This window comes from Pinus tabuliformis, chromosome 7, assembly GCF_031772625.1.
Source record: "Pinus tabuliformis cultivar Carrire ecotype Pingquan chromosome 7, CPIR1, whole genome shotgun sequence".
Classification (NCBI taxonomy): Eukaryota; Viridiplantae; Streptophyta; class Pinopsida; order Pinales; family Pinaceae; genus Pinus; species Pinus tabuliformis.
Window position 1 is genome coordinate 806,962,205 of NC_142293.1, and position 7,882 is coordinate 806,970,086.

A 7,882-nucleotide genomic window follows, 5' to 3' on the forward strand; every position below is an offset into this window, starting at 1 on the left:
ATTTAGATCTTGGGAGGTGGAAAATTGCAGAGATAAAACAATTTCAATATCAAGCTCCTAAAACCAAGAAAAAAGTGTGTATTTTTTAAAAATATTGCATAACTTTTGTTTAAAAAATCAGTTTGAAGTGATTCAAAGGGAATAGTGAAGCATAGATATCATTGTTTTATTTAAAAAGGCCTAAAAAAAAAATGGATACACCTAGTAAGCAACTATAAATCTCTACTATGACACATGAAGAAGAGGAAGAAATGCAACATGATATATCAAAATTACAAGACCAAGTCTAACAAATTTCGCTCTTGCAAAGAGTAACCAAAAATGAATTGGAATCTAAGATGGACAGTTTAAAAGAAAAAATAAAAGGAAACATGGAGGTTTTTCAAGTAGACATGGACATGATGAATATCAAGTTGGAAGAATTGACAAATTTGTTGCAAGAAAGGATTCCCAATGGTGACAAGGTATTCCATGAAAAATATGATGAGGACAAAAGGAATATGAATTATGATTTTCAATACTCCAATGTGGGGTTTAAGAACCACCACATTCTAAAGATAGATATGAGGAAGTTTGATGACAAGGATCTGGTAACATGGATACTACAAATGGAGCAATATTTTGATCTACATTATGTGCAACACACACAAAAGGTATGCATTACATATTGATATTTAGAACCAAATAAATTTGTATGGTATCGATGGATTTTTTTTTACCATAAACCACTTGTAAATTGGTCAATTTTTATGGATAAATGATAGCACATTATGAAGATACAAAGAGAAACACCTTCTTTAGCCAATTGATTAGTCTCAAACAAAAGGGTTCAATGGCGAAGCACATTGAGAACTTCTAAAAATTGAATTTCAAGGTAATTGATATTCTAGAGGAGCATATGATTTATGTTTTCATAGGGACTTTAAAGGATAACATCCAACATGAGGTTCCCCTTTGGGAAACTGATTCATTGGAGAAGACATTCAAGGTGGCAAGAAAAGTTGAAAGAACAATTATGGCAACAAGGAAGTCTACCACTCACAACTATAAATATGGAAGTGTTGTTGCTCCTAACCTTCCACAACCTACAAGGTTGGCATCACAACGATTGGAGGAAAAAAGAGAAAAAGGGATTTGTTACAGTTTTGATAGAAAATACACCAAAGGTCATAAGTATGCTGAGAATAAATTATTTGACATAGATGTGAAGAGGAGGAAGAAAATAAACAAGAAACATCAAGAGAAGAGGATATACACTAGGAACCAACCCAAGAGAAAGAAGAATTGACTTTTACCATATCTTGTAATGCATAGGTAGGAATTACCACTCCTCAAACTCTCAAGATAGAAGGATATATCAAGAAGAAAAAGGTATTAGTGATTATTGATTTGGGTAGTACCCATAATTTTATTCATCGTAAGATAGCCAAGGAATTAAATTGCTTTCTATATCTAGCACTAGAGTGTCAAGTGATGGTTGCAAATGGAAGAACTATAAATTGCTCTAGAAAGTGTCATAATATCAAGCTAACCATGGGGGAATATGTATTCAATAGTCCAATTATTTCCATTCCAGTGGGTGGTGCTGATGTTGTACTAGGAGTCCAATGATTACAATCTTTAGGGATGATAACTTTTAATTTTTAAGAACTTTTCTTGAATCTTTTTTGGGAAGGAAAGGAAATTGAATTAAGGGGTATCACAGGGAAACCAAGGAAGATAATTATCTCTAATAGCATGCCAAATATTTTGAAGAAAGAAAAAAGTGGCATAATTGCACAATTATGCTCAATAGAGGTTCAAACATCGAAATTATCTATTTCTCTAGATCTCCAAAAAGTCTTGTACAATCATTCCAAGGTATTTGAGACTCCCAAAGGCCTACCATCTATTCATGATTTTTATCATGATATTCACTTGATTCTAGGATTTTTTCATCCAAACAACAAGCCTTATAGATATCCCTATTCCCAAAAGAGTGAAATTGAACGTATAGTTGCAGAAATGCTAGAGGCTACTATAATTCAACCTAGTCAAAGTTATTTCTCTGCTCTAGTAGTATTGGTGCACAAGAAGGATGGATCATGGTGTATGTATCCGGATTATAGGGAGCCCAACAAGATCACTATTAAAGAAAAATTTCCCATTGTTGTCATTGATGAATTGTTGGATGAATTACATGGATCAATTTACTTCACTAAGTTGGATCTTCATTCAGGATATCATCAAATTAGAATGAAGACTAAAGACATTCCAAAAACAACATTAAGAACTCATGAAGGTCATTATGAATTTTTGGTCATGCCTTTTGGCCTTACTAGTGCATGATGAGCCCCAAAAATGTACAATTATTTGGGCTCATTCAACCTCCTAATTTGGCTTAGTCCACCATTCTCATTTGTTTATTGCATGTTTTTGATTATTTTTATGTTAATAGAGTGAATTTGGTTAGTCATTATGCCAACAAGTCTAATGGGTGCTTTGTGTAGCCTTTTTGGTCAACTTGGAGACAAAATTGAAGGTCTTAATGAGCACTTGGCAGCCAAATTCGTGGGAGAACAAGCTAGAGGATTTGTAGGAAGGTTTCCCCCTAATTTATGGGCCCTTACCTCGAATTCTCCACCATCAGCTCGGAGTTCAAAGGCCACCAAATCAATGAGCACAAGGGCAGCCAAGCAAGTCAAGTTGGACTGCTGTTAACTACAAGTCTTGGGTAGCCAAGTCCCTAACTTTTAGGAGGACTGTTGGGTCCTCAAATTGTATAAATAAGAAGGCTTGGGGCCTCATTTTGGTTAGCTAGTGGGTAGTCATTTTGTGTAGCTAGTTAGTCAATTTGGGGTTAGCTAGTTAGTCAATTTGGTTAGTCATGTTGTAGCTCGGTTTTTGCTCCTTGTAAGCCAGTTTTGGCATGTCATTAGATTCATGATTATTCAATAAAGACAGGCAGCTTTTGATCCAATTCTGAGTTTTTAAGAGAGCAACAGACCTCCTCTGTGTTGTAATGTTAATTTCTTTTTGTTTCAGCACTTTAGTTCATTGCTTTACCATGAAATTCGAAATTACAGGTTTGCTGAGTTAGTTTTTATGAGATTGAATGAGTTTAGCTTATGGTTGAATTGCTTTCGGTTGTTTAGTTAGACTAGCAGGTTGATAATACATTGGAGCTCCAAGGAAAAAGGTTGAGGAAGTCTCCACTGCCATCTCTGTTCGGAGATTGGAGTGCAGCCTATACCAACCACAAAAATACGCAGTTCTTCACTTTATACATGCTGCAACATAGTCATTGAAGATCCATCCATGCACTGTTGACATTGAACCATACTTCTACATTTTTCATTCCATGCACGGCTCCTTTTTCTCGGTTTTACATTGCTGTTCATAGGTTCTACATTGTTGTTCACCTTCCAACTCATTCATTACCACGTAGCTTCATCCTTTTGTCCTTTTGTTGATCCCATCCTTCTATCCACCAACCACTTCGTGCACTCATTCTCTGTCCTATTTCTCTGCCCTTGAGTCATCACAAGTCTCATCTCCACCCTACCTATCCACCCAAACCATTCCATCCCTTCACCATCACCCAAAACTTCCACTTACAGCACATCCTGTAGAAATCCCTGCGTTTCCTGTAGAATCCCCTGCAAACATCCTGTAGGAGGCCACTCACTTGGTTGCTGAGCCTCTGAACGTGAGGAACCTCTGTGGACTGATGCTGAGGATCTCTGGGGACCTCTCCTAGCCTCCCCAACCTTTCCCAAGCTTTCCTTCCCTCCGCATCACATCTGCACAACCAAACCCTAATAAGCACAAAATCACAATCACTCCATCCACTTAAAGAAAAAAATACAAAAACATGTCTTTTAAGATGCAAGTAGATTAGATTCATGCATTTTCACTTATTAGAAGTAATGGCATCATTGGTAGAAGTTTCCTTCACATTCTTTGCATCATAGAGGTTAGACTAGTTAAATTAGGGTTTTCATGTTTTGATTTGCTTTCAGTTCATTTTTGCCAAGTAGATTAGTCTTCTTTGAGCTAGCTTTCGTCCATCATTTAACAAGCTTCTTCTGAGAGCCTATAGAAGTTGGCTTGAGCCCTAGCGGACTTGTGCCAGCTGACCAAGTGACAGCTGCGACAAGAGCTAGTACTTGTGCATACAGCACCGTCGCTTCCAAGTTTGTACGAACTACCGGGTTGATAAAATTAAGAGACAGGAAGCCCCAGGAGTTGTAGCATTATTGCTACAATACTGGAGCTCACCATCTTTTTGGCGCCGTTGCCGGGGAAGCGGCAGAGTATTGGTGATTGTTGCTATTCTTCTATTTTCTACTACAACCTTCTGCTCAGTAGTTTATTTCATTTTCATTCTGCAAAAGTAGCATAGACAATTCTCGCTTTCATAGATTAGCCTTTCTCGCTTTCCTAGATTAGCATTTCAATTCCGCAAGCGTAGACTAGCATTTCATTCCTGCAATTTCATTTGAGCAAAATAGATTAGTCTTTTCCTGCTTTCATTTCAATTCCGCATGTTCCTTTTAGCGAGATAGTTAGTTGCAGTTCACTTTATTTTAGTTTTGCAAGTAGAAGTAGAAAAAAAAACAAAAATCAAGCAAAAATATTTCATTTCATGCCTTGTAGGAGTAGAGATAAGTTAGAAAAATGATTGCAAAACACCCCCACTGCTTCACACAGCCTTCTCTCTTCTTCGATGGCTATGATTGAAGAACCCCTGGGTGGACATCAAGACATATCTGAAGAACCTCTAGGGGAGAAGAAGAAGAAAACATTCCTCTGGAGCAAATGGCTACAAGTAGAAATGTTGGGAGCAACATCTTGTCCAAAGATGAATTTGAAAATCAGCTGGAAGATTTCAAGAGTGATATGAGGCAGTTTCTTGCCATGCAACTGGATACCTTGCGGATCCAAAAGAAGCAAGAAGAAGCCAAGAGGGCTTTGGTCATCTTTTGTCCTAGGTGCCTTAAAAAGCATCCTAGGAACGAATGTCCAATGCACTCCCTAGAAGTGTGTTTTGTATGTGAAGAATACCATCCTACAGATCAGTGCCCTTCCTTGCCCAGAATCAAAGCTGCATATCAAAGAGCCAAGGGAGCCACTGAATCACTCTATTATATGAACCAAAGGAGGCCACACGGACCTAGATCTTACCAGCAGGAACTGCAAGGGATACCCGAGACCTATTATGACCCTTATCAAGCCACTTTCATGCCTTCTTCGGATCCCCCTGCTCATCCTTCCTGGTCTACACCTCCTCCTTGGTCATATTCTCCTTGTTCCTTCACAGATCCATATTATGCCCAACCAGTTGCTCATTCATTTCACTCTTATGCTCAGCCACAGCCTCAGTGGAATGCACCTTATCAGGAGTGGAGGCCCCAGTACAACTCTCATCCCGCTCATTTTCCTCCACCACCTGCTCATCCACAACCATCGCCTCCTCCTCCACCAAGGCAACCCCAAATGCCTACCCAACCACAATGCCATCCATCTCCATCTCAATTTCACACCCCCACTCAGCTACCCGTACCTCCATTTCCAAAACCATGCAATGGAGCAGCTCAACCTAATTGCAAATCTGAGGCACAACATATGCAAATGACTCCTTTTGAGCTCAATGATGTTCACCAAAGCTCAGGAAGAGTGTTGCAAAAGAGAGAATCTATTGACAACATTGAAGGACCAAAAGCAAAAGAAGATTCCAAAGAGGAGATCAAAGAACCATGGGCTGCACTTAATGAAGAGAAGAGATCAGAGTCAGAGATCGAGAGAGTTCCCTCATGGTTACCATTAAATCTTCCATGTATTCAAGAGAAAGATCAACAAAAAGAGGAAGATCAGAAGGTCATGATAGAAGGTGACATGAAGAATGATCCAGATCAGCAAAAGAACCAAGGATATCAAAGCTATATTGAGATATGGTTTCAGAAGGTCACTCAGTTGCAGCAGTACTCTCTTCCTCAGCTATGTTTTGTACTTTCAAAGTCAGATCATTTTGTCTCTGAAATTTGGATAGTTGTCAAAGCATGCATTCCGAGCCTTCACATCATCTTATCTCTAATCTCGATGTGCACATAGCTCCATTGGAAGTATTCTTATGCTTGAAAATGATTTTGTTTTTTTCAAGTAGGGTAGGGTAGAGAAAAAAAAAAAAAGAAGAAAGAAAAAAGAAAAAAAAGGGAAAAAAGGAAAAGAAAAAAATGAAAAAAAAAGGAAAATATAAATCTAAGGTGAAAACCTCCTCGGAGGCGCCTTAGATTGGCTCATTGATTGAAAACCTCCATGAGGCGGTCAATGGGTTGAAAAAAAAGAGAAAAGAGAATAAGATCTTTGGGTGAAAACCTCCCTTGGAGGCGCCCAAGGCAGGCAATTAGGGTGAAAACCTCCATGAGGCGCCCTAGTTGTTTTTCAAAAAAAAAAAGAGAAAAAAAGAAAAAGAAAAATGAAGCTAATCTCCATTGAATAAGTTCATGTTGCAGCAATGACATTGCAGGTTAAAGAAGGACGTTTCATGACAGGAGGAGCACTCAAATCAAAGACAAAGGAGTTTTTGTGCCTTCTACAGGAAGTTTCGTATCTTCTACAGGAAGCTTACAAAAAAGCAAAATTGATCTCCGAGGAGGGCCTGAAGGCTTGGAATATGTCCATGAGGCCTACCCACATCCATGTTTCCATTCCTCACCCCTTTTCCATCATTTTTTCATGTCATTATGCTTCTTTCCTCAAAACTGTGTCTTCTACAGGAAGCTCTGTATTTCTACAGGAAACATCCTGTAGAACCTTTGGACGAGCCAAATCCAATTTCAAAAGTGAATCTGATGGTGGGAGTCTATTGGTTAGGCCTGCAAGCACTTGTGTGTCCATCCCTTGCCTTCATCCATCATTTTTTCACCTCCTTGTGCTTCTCATTGTGCTTCTACAGGAACTTCCTGTAGACATTGTGGGAAACTAGGCATGCATTTCAAAAAGTGGTTTGGCGATAATGCTAGCTTCCTCAAGGGTTCAGAAGTCCTCATGCAGTCTTCCAACTCATCCTCCATCATCTCCATACCTGCATCACAGCCAAAATTCATTTTGTCATACCATGCAAAAAGCCTTGAGGCAAAAATCCATAGAGCAGAATTTGTTTTTGCCATAACTTGAAAACCATGCATCCATTTGACAAACCGTTTTATGGGGAATTGTACAAGGTTGATGACAACATGCCTGAGCAGTTTCATGCAATTACGATGCACGGTTTCCAAGAAATCCGCCTCCATCACCATCAGCCATTTTTGCATTTTCTCCATAACCGTGCATCCATTTTAAAACCTGTTTCATGGGGAGGTGCACATGGGTGATAGTAGCCTACCCAAGCAGTTTCAGCCGATTCTGATACACGGTTTCCGAGAAATCGACCTCTGAAATCTTCAGCCATTTTCCATTTTTCTCGAAATCCGTGCATCCATTGATCACGATTTTTCTATGGGAGATGCATAATGATGGTAGTAACATGCTCACCAAGTTTCAGATCAAACCGATCTACCTTTTGGGAGAAATGGCAAAAAGAAGTTCTGGTCCTGAGAAAATTCAATGGCAGCAGCTTGAGTGGGCAGAGTTGAACGTGGAAATGAACGCGTGCAGCTTAGATCCATCCAGAGGGCACCTGCACAAGAAAAAACAGCCATAAATCATCAGTCAAGCCACCATACATGCAGCAAATGAAGATCAACACATGCATGTAGCAACACGCTTCACAATCAGCCGTTTAACTTGCAGGTACGTGACTAAAACTTGTTCCTCTGTTTGCATGAATCTAATCTAAAGCAATGCATGAATGAATGAGATGAGTGGGTTCAGCCAAGAAGGGAGCCACGTTCAATTGCAC